General features: G+C 34.6%; 1 long non-coding RNA gene across 2 annotated transcripts in view; it reads right to left on the bottom strand.

Moving 5' to 3' along the window:
• Positions 1-6,792, bottom strand: part of LOC115939837 (uncharacterized) — a 73,659-nt gene extending 66,867 nt beyond the window's left edge. Inside the window, exon 1 of one of the 2 annotated variants that reach the window (XR_004074612.2) lies at positions 6,128-6,792. This is a non-coding gene — a long non-coding RNA (uncharacterized LOC115939837). The remainder of the gene's footprint in view (positions 1-6,127) is intronic. The other variant, XR_004074613.2, reaches the window with a different exon arrangement.
• Positions 6,793-16,376: the final 9,584 nt, after the last annotated feature.

The raw sequence follows: 16,376 nt of genomic DNA, 5'->3' as shown, positions 1-16,376 counted from the left end.
CTTGTAAGAATTCTTCAACATATAAGCTTATGATGGGCACATCTTCCTGTATGTATGCAATATTCAACTTAAAAATTCTTAAAAAGGAAAAAAAAAGGAAGGAAAATTCTAGGAAGAAGGTGGCATAGATTTTTACATGCCCTTCCCTTAACTATTCCTTGTCTAAATAAACCAATAAAGAATATGCTGGTTCTGCCTGGTGGGTGTCTTCTGGATGAAATGAACATATAAATTCTGAAGTCTTCTGGATGAAATGAACTTCTAATCATCTGTGTGGAAGACCGATGGTTATCCAACTCCCAGAGGAAGCCTGACTAATAAGAGTCTATGTATTCTCTTAATAACAAATAATAGCTAACATTTGTTGAATGTCAGATATAGTTCTAATAGATTTACATATATTTTCTCACTTAAAATGAGCAATGATGCACCCATTGTTTTTGTTAGTGAGTGTTGGTACAGCTTCCACATTTTTCAGATATTGAAAATGTCCAGGTGTTTGCAGTACAAGGTGAATTTCTCCTAGTCATTACAAATTGTAGAAAATTGCTTCTTGTAATTGGAGGGATCTGGAATAGAGAACCATTCCCACCACCCCTGCTCCAGATATTTCAGCAATTCAGCAGACTTGTAATTGTGTGCCAAGTTCTTTCTCTTGACTCACAAAATACAGATATGTAAGACTCTCAAATGGTTTTTGTCTTCCTATTACTCAAGAGAAATCAATATTCTGCTATTTGCTAGTACTGAGAGAACTGACCACCATGAATATGAAAGAAAAGTTGTAATTATTTTTATGTAGACTTAGCAACCTAAAAACATTTTATCTAAATTAAAAACTTAGAAGAGTCAAAAGGAATTTGAAAAAAGTGACAACTTTTCTGGAGACATCATGAATGGAATAGCAAAACTTTCTGTTGGTGAGGATGTGGAGAAAGGCGAACCCTCTTACACTGTTGGTGGGAATGCAAGCTGGTACAGCTACTCTGGAAAACAGTATGGAGGTTCCTAAAGACATTAAAAATAGAACTACCCTACGACCCAGCAATTGCACTACTAGATATTTACCCCAAAGATACAGACATAGTGAAAAGAAGGGGCACATGCACCCCAATGTTCATAGCAGCAATGTTCACGATAGCCAAACTGTGAAAGGAGTCGAGATGCCCTTCAACAGATGAATGGCTAAAGAAGATGTAATTCATATATACAATGGAATATTACTCAGCCATCAGAAAGGATGAATACCCACCATTTGCATCGACATGGATAGAACTGGAGGTGAATATTCTAAGTGAAATAAGTCAAGCAGAGAAAGACAATTATCATATGGTTTCATTTATATGTGGAGCATAAGGAATAGCATGGAGGACCACAGGGGAAGGGAGAGAAAACTGAATGGGAAGAAATCAGAGAGGGAGACAAACCATGAGAGACTCTGGACTCCGGGAACCAAACTGAAGGTTACAGAAGGGAGGGGGTTAGGGGAATGGGGTAACCGGGTGATAGGTATTAAGGAGAGCATGAGTTGTGATGAGCACTAGGTGTTATACACAACTAATGAATCGTTGAACATTACATCAAAAACTAATGATATCAAAATGGCTGTTTTTTGGGTCTTTTGCTTCTCCATATATATTTTACAATCTGTTAGTTGCTATCCACAAAATAACTAGCTGGGATTTTTGTTGGTATGACACTGAATTTATAGATCAGAGTACAAAGATCTGACACATTACAATATTGAGTCTTCCTATCTATGAACATGGAATATCTCTCCATTTTTTACGTAGTTATTTCACCAGAGTTTTGTAGTTTGCTTAATATATATCTTGCATGTATTTTATTAGGTTTGGGTTTTTACCCAATTATTTCATTTTTTTGGTTGCTCATGTAAATGGTTTCGTGTTTTTAATTTCAAATTCTACTTGTTCATTGTTGGTGTCTAGACTTTCGTATATCAACCTTGTATACTGCATCCTTACTATAATGACTTATTAGTTCCAAGAGGTTTATTTTCTGTGTGTGGATTATTTTGGATTTCCTACATAGACAATTATGCAATCTGAGAACAACAGCAGTCTTATTTCTCCCTTCCCAATCTGCATACTTATTTCCTTTTCTTATTGAATTAGGTCAGACTTCTAGTATGATGTTGAAAAAGAAGGGTGAGAAACGACATCCTTGCTTTATTCTTGATTTTAGTGGGAAAACTTCAAGTTTCTCACCCTTAAGTATTATGTTAACTGTAGGTTTATTGTAGATGTTCTTTATCAAGGTGGAGAACCTCCCCTCTATTCCTAGTTTGCTGAGAGTTTTTCCTCATGAATGGATGTTGGATTTGACAAATGCCTTTTTAAAATTTTTTTAGGATTTTTTTTATTAATTTATTTGAGAGAGAGAGAGTGAGCGCACACAAGAGAGAGCACAAACCAGGGGAGCAGCAGACGGAGAGGTAGAAGCAGGCTCCTGGCTGAGCAGGGGTCCCTGCTTGATCCCAGGACCCTGGGTTCATGACCTGAGCCAAAGGCAGATGCTTAACAGACTGAGCCACCCAGGCACCCCGACAAATGCTTTTTTTGCATCTATTGTTATGATCATGTGATTTTTCTTTAACCTGTTGATGTGATACATTACCATAACTGGTTTTGGAGTTTTGAAGAAGCCTTGCATATGTGGTATAAATGCCATTTGATCATGGTAAATAATTCCTTTATACATGTTTGGATTTTATTTGAGAATTTTTTGATGAAGATTTTTGCATCTGTGTTCATGAACCCTATTGGTCTGTAGTATCTTTTCTTCTAATGTCTGTCTGGTTTTGGTATTATGGTAATGCTGACCTCACAGAATGAATTAGGAAACATTCCTTCTGGCTACTTCCTTCCTAAGTAGACTATAAATGATTGGTACAATTTCTTTCCTATTTGTTGGGTAGAATCCTCAGTGAACCCATCTTGGCTTGGTGATTTCTGTTTTGGTTGGTTATCAATAGATTAAACTTTTAAAAATAGATATAGGCCTCTTTAGATTTCTGGGGCATTTATCCTGCTAGTGTTCTTGAGCTTCCTGAATCTATGGTTTGGTGTCTCACATTCGTGTAAGGAATTCTCAGTCATTATTGCTTCAAGTATTTCTTTTATTCTTTTCTCTCTTCCTTCTCCTCTGGTATTGCCATTAGATATATGTCATACCCTTTGTGGCCATCCCACTGTTCTTGATGGACTGTTCTGGATTTTTCTCCCCCACCCCCTTAAATCCCCCACCTAGTCTTTTTTCTCTTTGCTTTTCACTTTTAACAGTTTATATTTAGATATCCCCAAGTACAAAGATCCTTTCTTTAGCCTGTCCAATTAGCCTACTAGTAAGTCCATCAAAGGCATTTTTCATTTTTGTTATAGTGCTTTTGATCTCTAGTATTTCTTTTTGACTTTCTCTTAGAATTTACAGCCTCTGTTTTTGCCTATATGTTCTTTCATGAAAGACAGATAATGTTATCTATTAGAGTTCTTGGTACATTAGTACTAGTACTTAGTATATTAGTAATAGCTGTTTTGAATTCCTATCTGATAATATCAATATTCCTGCCATATCTGAGCCTCGTTCTGATGCTTGCTCTGTCTCTTCCAACTGTTTTCAGACTTTTAGTAGGTCTTGAATTTTTTTCTTGATAGCCGGGTGTGATGCACTGCGTAAAAGGAACATTTAGTAATGTGGTAGTAAGATGTTGGTACATTAGAAGTGTTCTACAGTCCTATGATTAGGTCTCCATCTGTTAATGAGACTGTGCCTCTGTAGTATGTACTTCACAAGTGCTTCTCAGTCCCTCCCTGCTTAGGTGGCACAGCATGGCCAAAGTGGACTGGGGTTGGGTATTTCTTTTCTTCACATGAAAGGCTAGAGCCAGTGAGAGTTGGGTCTTTCCATTTTCCTAGGTTAGTTGGACTCTAATTAAACACATTAGGTGTGATTCTGGATAAACTGTTTCTTCTGAGAGCAGACCTTATTAAGAACAGAGTGCTCTGGCATATTCAAAATGGTTCCTTTCCCCTCCCCCTCACGGAAGCATGGAAGCCTAAGAGGATTTTTTTTTCTCTGATACTTACTCTATAATCTGGTTGAACTCCTGGTGTTTTTAAACTCACAAAAGCATGGCGTCCTCCTATTACCAAGTCCTCTAAGAATTTTTGACTCTCAGGCTTGTGCACCTTGACCTTCTTGCAAATCATTAATTAAAAATTAGATTTTTTTAGCCTGGCACTGGTTCCTGCTAAGATTTCTTCTAGTAGGTCTCTGCTCCAGTAAGTTGTGATTTTTTGTCTGTCTCATCAATTTTGGAGGCAGCTGTTTGTCTTATGACCTAGCTTCACTTCCAGATCTAGGAGCATCGATTTTTCAGTTTGTATAGGTTTTTACTTGTAGTTAGGACAGAGAAGCCACCTTCAAACTCCTACATCCTTAACTGGAAACCAGAAGTCTCTGCATTTATTTTTAATAGAACATAATTTTGAATAAACTTTACTGGCAAGTAACAAGTTTTTTTATTTTGCTTGTTTTATTTTATCCAGTGATACATAAAAAGAGGATTTTGATTAGCTCAATACATATTTCTGAATTACTGACAATGGGGAATATTGGTTTCCTACCAGCAGTTTTCCTATTTAGCTCCTTATAATAATATTGTTACCTTGAACTTTGTTTTCTTAAATCACAATCTATAATTTCTGTATCTATATTTAATTTGTGATCTTTTATATGCACTTTGTTTCTGTTGATAGTTTTAAATTTCCATCTGTTATGATTTTAAAATCAAGTAATTTTGCACACTGCAAATAATTTAGACAAAAAACACAGGGAAATCTCAGATGTCACATAATTCTAATTTGTTTTCTTTTTTTATTTTTTAAATGCATTTTTCTGAGAATATCTTGGTAATTGTTCATGTCATGTTCGATTTCCTTTTTGAGCTTAAAGATAAACAATAATTTACTAGCAGTATGTGTTTCAGGCCTAAGAAAATGAATATAATGAAACACGTTGACACAAAAAATGAATTCTCCTCTGCCAGCACTTCTGTCCAGTCTCTAATCTTGCTTTATAATTAATTAGCTGTCAGATCTGCTAAACTTTCATGAAGAGACTACACAGATGTCATGGCAAATTGTTCCTGAAATTAAGATCTGAACTGAGAATGTTCTTTATCCTGACCTTACAATTCTCTTTATTGATTTTGCTGTCATTTTCACCTGTTCAGAACAGAAAGAAATGGAAATGGTGCTTTATTTGTCTCTAAGAAACTGTCATATAATAAATGAAGCAACAGTTTAGTGTTTATTTCAAAAATTATATATTTGTGTACATGTGTGTATATCTCTAACTACTCAGCATTGAATTGTTCAAGTCACAGCAACAATGTAAGACAAAAGATATAGTTTAGATATTTAATATTTAAGATGATCCACTGAAAATTCAATTGGAATAAATGAAGCAATATTTTTTCAGCTTTCTGTCACTCTAAATTGTTTTAACATATTTATTTTATTGTTAAAAATTTATTGATTTCATTTGTACAGAGATCAATTTAAATATTAACATTCCTTATGCAAGTTCTGATGCACATTTTGGAGTCATTTGAGGAATAAAATGTTCTCAGTGCACTTGAGTATCTCTAAGAATTTATTAATTTTTTTGATAATTTAATATCAAATATAATTTGATAAAAAGTGTAATATATTTGATCATATATTCATGTGTATAAATATGTGCCATATTTTTGCTGTTTCATCATAATTATACATTCTTATTCTAATTTTCCCAATGAACACTATATAATTAAATATTCTGATGGCATTTAAAGTTTCATGTAAATGTTTTTAATTTTTAATATAATTCCATTGTATTAGTTACAGTTCACAGGTGTGATATTATTAAGACAGTAACGACACAATATTTGAATATTCAGTATTTATAAGAGAATTCCAACGTAATGCACCGTGTTAATGCCTTCTTACATAAATACTTGTTCATTTAAAAATTATTTCTTCAAAATAATTTCCCAAAATGCAGTTGCTGGACATAAATCTTGAATAATACAGAACCCTTTACTCCCCGAAGTGCATGAACTTACCTAAAGAAGGAGATGAAGCCGAGCTCTGGTTCCTCCACCTTCTACCTCAACTGGTCCTGGCGCTTCTGGAACCGCGTCCACCTCTCATCCGGGGAACAGGACGGGACGTCCAGGTGCACGGGTATCGCGAGCGTCCGTCGCGGCTCTCGCCAGGAAATGTGGGTGGTTGGGCTTACGGTAGGCCTGTTAGTGAGCTCGCTCCTGTGACGCTCTGCTGCCGTCAGCCTGCCAGGAGGACATGTGCAGGCGGCAAGCCTCAGGGCCGGCCCTGCCCCCACATGCTGTCACAGCCAAGCAGGCTGCCCAGGACAGCCGTTCCTCCTGAGAGCCCTTGTTGCACGTGGAGGCCCCGAGTCAGCCACTGGCCCTGCTGTGCAAACTGCTGCGACCCCCGCTGAACTCAGGCGTGGCCTCTAGAACCTGTAGCCCAGACGCCACGGGGCAGGCAGGACTCCTGAAATTTCTCGTGCCTTATTAATTTCAGTCCCCCAGCACGGAGTGCTGGCGTCATTGCGTGCCTTTTATCGACTGTGTTTCGGGGCGTCTTTCGGTGCTCTCCTTTCATACCAGTGTTTCTGTCACCTACATAATAAACTACCAACTCAGAACCAGGTAAGAGTATGCTTCTAGTATATCAAGTATACTTAAGAGAAGGATCGTTTTTCTTTACTGTTATCAATAATTAGGCAGTCTGATGGACATACTTGTAGCATTTTTGCTATTCTGCTATCAAAATACTAATCTAGTGGTTAATTGAACACACCCTATTAAAAGTTTAACATTGGTTGGACTTTCAGTTTCAATCTGGATTTTAATTTCTTTTGTAATTTATCACAGTAATAATGATACCTATAAATGAGATATCTTTGCTTTTGACATCTGGAGTAAAAACCAGTAGATATAGAGGTTTGTTCTCTTTAATAATTTAATGATAAATTTAATACTAAATTTTCCAGTATATATCTATTGACACACATATATGGGCAGAGACATATGTGTGTGTGTGTGTGTACTTAATAAACCATGGCCACTAAATTTCCAACTATTACTCTGTTCGTTAGCATTGTGTAGTTATGCTTTACATTTAAATAATATTTTTTTTTTAAAGATTTTATTTATTTATTTGACAGAGAGAGACACAGCGAGAGAGGGAACACAAGCAGGGGGAGTGGGAGAGGGAGAAGCAGGCTTCCTGTGAAGCAGGGAGCCCGATGTGGGGCTCGATCCCAGTACCCTGCGATCATGACCTGACCGGAAGGCAGACACGTAAGGACTGAGCCACCCAGGCGCCCTTTCAATAATCCTTTTCAATGCACTTTTAATGATTATACAATCCTCAAAGGAAAACCGTTGCTTTTTTGTACCTGTTTATTTTACACAAATATTTTGTCAACTATTGATGTGCACTTAAATGTTGCTTCAGTAGTTGTTCAGTACCTTGTTACATTGGACAGAAGGCCTAAAAATCTATTAAATTTTTATGATGATAGAGACACTCTTTTCTCATTCTAAAGGGATTACTAAATATGGCACGGCCTTTTATCATTTAATGGATTTTTATTAATGTGTATACTTTTTTTAAGATTATTTGAGAGAGAGAAAGCACGCAGGAATGGGAGGGGCAGAGCGAGAGAATTTCAAGCAGACTCCCCACTGAGCAGGAGCCCAATGCAGGGCTGGATCTCATGAGCCTGAGATCATGACCTGAGCAGAAATCAAGAGTCGGGTGCTTAACTGACTGTTCCACCCAGGCACCCCTAATGTGTATCTTTATAGGGTTTTAAAAATAAGGAAATTGAATCACTGAAATGTCTCTTCAGCATCATTGCTTTTGCAAATATTATGAAAGTACTATGAAATATTCATATTTTGTTGGATGGCTGTATAAATGCAATATATTATGCAGAAATAGTATATAGAGTCTACAGTATATAATATACATTATATGTAATATAATGCAAAGCTGAAAAAGCAAATTTAGGGGTTCTGATTAATAATTTAAACAATAACTTCTTCAGAAAATTTAATGCAAAATTTGTATTTACAATGGAATAATATAAAATACACTAAGACTCTAATGTGAGTTATAGTCCATAACTTATTTTCATTTTTATTAAACAGTATAAACGAAATAATGAAATTTTGTATATATTTGGTTTGGGAAATTTGAGTTCAATACTTAGGTTACATTTAGTAAGCAACTCTTTTTTTTCCCCTTCCCTTCAAAAAGATTTGATTTACAGGAAAGCTTTTTATAAACAAAGATTTGATTAAGATAACATAGATAGGGGGCGCCTGGGTGGCTCAGTCAGTTAAGCATCTACCTTCGGCTCAGGTCATGATCCCAAGGTCCTGGGATCGAGCCCCACATCGGGCTCCCGGCTCAGCGGGAAGCCTGCTTCTCCCTCTCCCACTCCCCCTGCTTGTGTTCCCTCTCTTACTGTCTCTCTCTCTGTCAGATAAATAAATAAAATCTTAAAAAAAAAAAAAAAGGTAACATAGATAGGGTCACCTGGTTGGCTCAGTCGGTGGAGTGTGCAACTCTTGATCTCAGGGGTCCTGAGTTCAAGCCCCACATTGGATGGAAAGATTACTTTAAAAGAAAGATAACATAGATAAAGGGTTTTTTTTCTGGGATAGACATAAAAATACTGCTGTGTTCATCAACATGTTGTCTTTGCTTTGGTTTCGGTGATGTATACCTTTGGCTTCAGTGACTCCCATTATTTGACTACATATCTCAAATCATCAAAAATTTAGCTCTACGATATAACATTTTATTTTTTCTATACATGTTGAGAATGAAGTACTTATGGATTTTTTCTCTCCTTTTTTCACAATCTTTAAGAGCAATTGTTGGGGCACTTGGGTGGCTCTGTCCATTAAACATCTGACTTCGGCTCAAGTCATAATCTTGGGGTCCTGGGATTAAACCCCACTTTGGGCTTACTGCTCAGCAGGGAGTCTGCTTCCTCTCCCTCACCCTCTACCCCTCCCCCACATGTCCTCTCTGTCTCTCTCAAAGAATATATAAAATCTCAAAAAAAATACAAAATAAAAAAATAAAAGCAATTGTTAATTTCATTCGTTAAGTAAATTAACTTTTTACATTTTTTAACTCTTCTAAATTAAACTTAAGTAACTTAAACTTATTTTTTTCATAAGAATAAAACTGTTATCTAGCACACATAGTTTATGAATTCATTATTAGGTGACACTAAATGATACACTTAAAGTTCTCAGAGTTAAACCAGTTAAAATTTCAGATTTGAGATTTGATTTCCTGGGTTACCAGCTAAATTTTATGTTAGAAAAAGGAGGATATCTGTAGTGTTGTGATAATTTCTAAAATACCTGAATTCTCTATTAATGATAACATTTAATTTTCTATATATATTTAAAGATAATAAATGAAGCATAATAAAAATGATAGATGAATGAGTCATCAAGCATTCAAAGTATGTGTCATCCGGAAAGTAATCTGTAATAAAGTTGTCAACTAAGCAGTAAAATTTAAAAAAAAAAAAAAGTTTAAATGTTATACCACTTGGTGTTTTGATACTGTATACATTGTGAAATGATCACATAATCAAGCTAATTAATATATGTACCCTATCCACATGGTTTCTGTTTTCTTTTTATTTCTTTATTTTGTGGTGAGAAGACTTAATAATGTATGCTCTCAGCATATTTCAAGTATACAATACAATATTGTTAGCTGTAGGTGCCAAGGCCATACATTAGATCTCAAGAATTTATTCATCTTGTGTAACTGAAACTTTGTATACTTTGATCAACATCAACCCATTTTCCCCTTTCCCCAGCCCCTGGCAACCACCATGCTATCCTCTGATTCTGTTACTTACTATTATTCTAGATTTCACATACAAGTGAGATCATGCAATATTTGTCTTTCTGAGTCTGACTTACTTCACTTAGTATAATGCCCTCCAAGTTCATCCATGTTGTTACAAATGACATTATTTCCTTCCTTTTTAAGCCTAATAATACCCATATTATTATAATAATTTTATGTATTATATATAATTTAATGTGTAAAATATAACCTATAAGATATATACAATAAGATATAATACAATAAATTTATTATATGAATAATATTCCATATATATATCACATTTTCTTTATCCATTTATCTGTTGATGGACATTTGGGTTGTTTCCATACCTTGGCTATTATGGAATAATGCTGCAGTGAACATGGGAGTACAGATATCTCCTCAAGATCCTGATTTCAATTCCCATGGATAAATATCCAGAAATGGGATGGCTGGATCATATGGTGCTTCTATTTTTCATTTTTTCAGGAACTTCCATACTGTTTTCCATAATGACTGCACCATTTACCATTCCCAGCAATAGTGTACAAGGGTTCTAATTTCTCCACATCCTTGCCAACACTTACCTTTTTTTTTTTTAAGCCATCCTAACAGATTTAAGGTAATATATCATTGTGGTTTTGATTTGCATTTCCATGATGATTGGTGATGTTGAGTATCTTTTAATGTACTTCTTGGCCATTTGTGTGTCTTTGGGGAGAGGCTATTCAAGTATTTTGCCCAGTTTTAACTGGATTGTTATATTTTAAAATTATTTTTGAGTTGGAGTTCTTTACATATTTTGGATAGTAACCTATTATCAAATATATGGTTTACAAATATTTTCTTCCATCCCGTAGGTTGCTATTTCACTTCATTTACTGTTTCTTTGCTATCAGAAGTTTTTCATTTGCTGTAGTCCCACTTGTGTATTTTGCATTTCTTGTCTGTGCTTTTGGTGTCATGTCCATGAAATCATTGCCAAGGCCAATGTCATGGAACTTTTCCCCTTATGTTTTCTTCTAGGAATTTCCAGATTGTTTGATGTTAAAGAATGTTATTAAATACTGGACAATCAGGGAAACTAATGAAGGTTGAAATAATACCAATGAAAACTTCCTATATCTCTGATTAGGTGATTTTTATTTCACTTAGTAGTAATTTTGTAGGAAATTTCATTGAGCATTTAAGTTCAATTGTCACTATGTCTTGTAATTATAGCATTATTTAGTGAATTTCAACATTGAAGTCAAAATAGCTTGAGTTTGTTCTCTGTACTTACAAGAATGATAAATTACTTTTCTCTTGGTAGAGTGGCAATAGCAACTCTTCTAGAGTCTTAAGAATATGTTAGAGCTTTTTCAAGGACTCTATTGATATCTCCTTTCTCAATTTTCTTTTAAGCTTCTTGTTTTCCCTAATTGGTATTGCTTTCTCAGGCAGCTGCAATGGTAAACATTTGCCACTGATTGCTGTTGATAAATTGTTCTAAGGATAGATCTTTTCCATCAAAGGTAACTCAGATAAAATAATGATAAGCCCAATGAATGGGGTTCTTCCAGAAAGTTTTAAGATCGGTCACAGAGTGACAGTACTCTGGAGATAGAGTTTTTGGGGCACTCCAAACCATTATCTCCACTCCAGTGTGTGCTGCTGATTATACACTACTGTGTACTTGGAGACAGGGTGGATGGGAGGTAGGGCATGTTATAATACCACAAAACTCACTGGTCTGAGAATTAGTAGCTTTTTGCAGTTAAATCATTCTTGGATTGTTACAAGCTTTGATAAATTTTCAGATTTCTGAATAAGTTAATTTTGACAGATTTTCCCTGTGTTCTTCATTTTGTGAAAGAGCAGATTTTCAGAAGTTTTTACTCTTCCATTCCAAAAGTGCTTCTCAGTTGATTATATTTGGATATATTTAAGGTGTTAAGAAGAGGGAAAGTACTGAATTCGCTTTAAGATCTTATATTTTAGCAGAAAGAAGAGCATGAGGGGTTAATTTACCCATTTAATTTTTCTTTTACACGAAACAAATTATGGACTTATAGTTCCAAGATAGGTCTTAACGAGTTTGACACAGCAACGAGTTTGACATAGCAAACTTGATAATCTCATCATATTACGGTTACAGTTAATTTCAGTTAGTTTTGTGGTGAAGAGAAATTTTTAAAAGTAATAATGCTCTTATTTATAGAATGAAAAAGAATCCCAAGCATCCACTTACTTATTCATTTCAGCTGAAAATTCTCTGACAGTTTTATTAGACTTTAAAACTCCTGAAGGAAAACAATAGATATGTATAATGATGGCATAAATATTCAAATAACCCCTTGTAAACACATGAAATATTGGTGTAATTTAAATATCCAAAGCATGAACATTCGTTATATAACACAATGATAACAGAGAGATCATTACAATTACATGACATTTTTTTCTTAAAAAATATACTACTAAATTTTTTCTCTTTGTGATATATTTTAATTTTCTTGGTTGTAACCTGGATTCAGTGTGAACGTAGGTATGGGAAACCTGGAATATCAAATAATAAATTAACAGGAACTTGATAGAACATTAATAATACAGACAATGTAGATTATTATGAAATAAAAGCGGCCTATGAAAGCAGTTTGTATTTTGGAAGCTGTTTTTTTTTTTTTTTCTTAGCACTAGAATCTGTCAATTATTAGCTAGTCTACAGAAAGTTGACTTGTTCTACCATGCTCACATTAGATATGGCTATAGCTTCATACACCTTCAATCCTTTCCCTTCCTGCATACACTTTCCAAGAAACTTTCAGAGCTTTGCAAATCACTGAATCTCATGGACAGTTTCCCCAAAAATAGTGTAATGCAATCTTGAAAATACATTATAAATGCTACAAACATATGTGATATTATATGTTTAGTTATTGATCATCAGCTCTATTCCATATTTCTTGTTAGTGATAGCAATATTCTTAAAAGTGTCCTAGTTTGGCTTTTTCATTCCCATATTTATTTTGAAATGGAAATTCATCAGTAGTCTAGGATTCTTTTTTTCTTTAATAGTGGACAATTTTTCAGCAAATGAAGAGAAATACACGACATAGTATGAATTGACATTACTTTCTTTTTAAATTTATTTCATGCATTCAAAATAATTATTTTAATATCAATTAATAAAATGTTGAAAATATTTTATATACTATTAAATTTATCATTGATATAGCTTTGAATATATATTTCTATTCAGTTTTGAGCATTTAAACCACATGTACAGAAACACAGACATGTATAGTATTTCAAATCCAGTTCAAATACAGTTGAAATACTATATGTGTGTGTGTATATGTATGTATTTCCTTGCTAATCTTATGTCAAAGCAAGACAGGTATTAGCATTTTCTTTTTATGTATTTTTTTAATTGTATAAAGTAATGCATTAAAATTAAAAATGCTTGGAGACCTTTGAAACAATATATTCTAATTAACTTATTCCCCATGTTTACACTAGCATTCAGGGAATGAACTGAATGGCTACTCAATCAAGGCACAGAATTTTGAAAAGGTCATTGATCTATGGTCGTTAAAATCACCTCATAAAGCTTTTTATCTTAGAGGTGTTTTCTTCATGAAATAGGCCGTAAATTGGCAGAGCAAAAATTTCAAGTCAAGTATTTTCCAACGTTAAATAGTGAAAAAAGAAAACACTATAAGACAAACATTATAATGAAGTGAACACATGTAATATCCTATTTAGACCACATACTCTCAGATTTATTTCTTACTTGGAATATGTTTTCTGATTTACATATACAATTACAATCACATCATTCAATCATGAAATCACTTTGCATACATTTCATGTTAATTCAACATAATTTAAAGTAAAATATCTTTCTCTGTGCTTGGAATATAGATAAATTTGTCTTCCACTGTTCCATGTTGCCCTGTCCAAACTTCAGAAATACAAAAAGCTCTGAAAAATTATATTTTCCATAGTTTATTTAGTGAGTAAATATAATTTGACCTGAGAAGAAACCACTTGTAATTTTTATTTATTCATTTAGGGTGAATATTCATAAACTTTGATACAGAAACTCGTGTGTTTAATTATAGGTGGCTCTCCCAGATCCTGTGTGGAGGGTTCCATAATAGATGATATATGCATATACTAAGTTTTTTCAGATCAAAAACTCAGAATTCCAAATTCTCTTGATCTCAGTGTTTTAGATTGACTTCTAAACAGATGGTATAACTTAAAAAAATGATTTTATTTTATTTTATTTTATTTTAATCTATTTATTTGAGAGAGAGAGAGAGTGCCAGCTTGAACAGGAGAAGGGCCAGAGGGAGAGAATCTCAAGCAGACTCAGTGCTGAGCTTGCCGGCAACACAGGGCTCAATCCCACAACCCTGAGATCATGACCTGAGTTGAAACCAAAAGTTGGATGGTGAAGTGAGTCACCCAGGTGCCCTGATGGTGTAACTTTTTAAATATTGTTTACAACATGTTAACAGAAAAGTTGAAAATCCATTTGGAAAGTTTTTAACAGTTAAAAATTCTCTATTGAAGGCTTCAATTGCACACTGATTAGTAGTTTTACAAGTGACATTCTATGGTTATTGGAGATAAAATTTGTTGTAACAGTCATGAATTTTATAAAATTTATCTCCTCAATGTTGTTGCTCATTGTGGAGTATTGCCTTCTTTCATGCAATAATTGTCTATGGAAGATACAGAGGGCACATTTTATATGGATGTTACTTCTGTAATCTCACCGAGAATCATTTTACTGTTCTAAACAAAGAACTAATTCACCAGGATTGCATTCACTAGGTTTGCATTTCTCTCTCTCTCTTTTTTTTTAAGATTTTATTTATTTTTCAATGGAGAGAGAGACAGCGAGAGAGGGAACACAAGCAGGGGGAGTGGGAGAGGGAGAAGCAGGCTTCCCCCTGAGCAGGGAGCCCGATGTGGGACTCGATCCCAGGACCCTGGGATCATGACCTGAGCTGGACGCTTAATGACTGAACCACCCAGGCACCCTGCATTTCTCTTTCTTAAAATAGTTTTTTTTATTAATTTTCCCAAACTCTCTGTATTTTCTGGTATATGCTGTCATTAATGATTTCCCAAATTCTTCACATATATTTTTTATTTTTACTTCTTGTCAGATATGTATACAATTTGATGAGTTTTGACAGAAGTATTAAGTCATATAACCATAACATAATCATTACATAGCTAATTTCCATGAACTCCCAAATTTATCTTTCACTTCTTTGCAGGCAGCTCTTCCTCTTGCTTCATGACCCATGGCAAATACTGAGCTGCTTTTTGTTACTATAGTTTGCATTTTATATAATTTCCTTTTTTTAACCACTTAATTGAGGTATAATTGACATATAAAAACCTGTATATATTTAATGTTTACAACTCACAATGAGTTTGGTGTTAAGTATATAACTGTGAAACCATCATTTCCATCAAGGCCATAAATATATCCATCATCTCCCAAAGTTTCCTCCCACTTTATTTATTTATTTATTTATTTTTAAGAGTGGCAGGGAGGGGCAACAGGAGAGGGAGAGAGAGAATCTTAAGCAGGCTCTACACCCAGCGTCGAGGACGACACGTGCTCGATCTCACAACCCTGAGATCGTGCCCTGAGCCAAAATCAAGAGTCAGACACTCAACCAGCTGAGCCACCCAGGTGCCCCTAACCTCCTTTATTATTAGTAGTAATAGTAGTGGTAAGAACGCTTGAGATCTACCTTCTTAGCAAACTTTAAGTGTAAAATACAGTATTGTTAGTCACAGTGTATACTATATCTACTGTATAGTAGATTTCCAGCACTTATTTATCATATATAACTGGAACTTTGTACCCTTTAACCATCACTCCCCCTCCAGATTGCCCTCCCCCAAGCCCTAACAACAAACCTTCTAGTCTCTGCTTCTATTAGTTTGGCTATTTTAGATTCCACAGGTGAGTTCATAAGATATTTGCAATATTTCCTTTTTTTAAAGACTTAATAATATTCCATTTTATGTAAATACCATTTTCTTTATCCATTCATCTATTGATGAACACTTAGATTGTTTCTGTATCTTGGCTAAAGTGGATAATGTTGCAGTAAACATCAGAGTGCAGATACCTCTTCCAGATCCTGACTTCAACTCCTTTGGATATATATCCAAAAATGGGATTGCTGGGTCATATGATATTTCTATTTTTCATTTTTTGAGTAACCTCTGTACAGTTTTCCATAATAGCTATACTATTTAACATTCCCACCAACAGTATAAAGAGGTCCTTGCCAACACTTGTTATCTTTTGTTTTTTTTTAATAATAGCCTTCCTAACAAGTGTGAAATGATATCTCACTGTGGTTCTAATTTTCATTACCTGATGATTAG

This window comes from Leptonychotes weddellii, chromosome 9 (assembly GCF_054177405.1).
Source record: "Leptonychotes weddellii isolate Sample4059 chromosome 9, ASM5417740v2, whole genome shotgun sequence".
Taxonomy (NCBI): domain Eukaryota; kingdom Metazoa; phylum Chordata; class Mammalia; order Carnivora; family Phocidae; genus Leptonychotes; species Leptonychotes weddellii.
The sequence above is the reverse complement of the archived record's forward strand: the minus strand, read 5'-3'. Positions and strand labels throughout refer to the sequence as shown.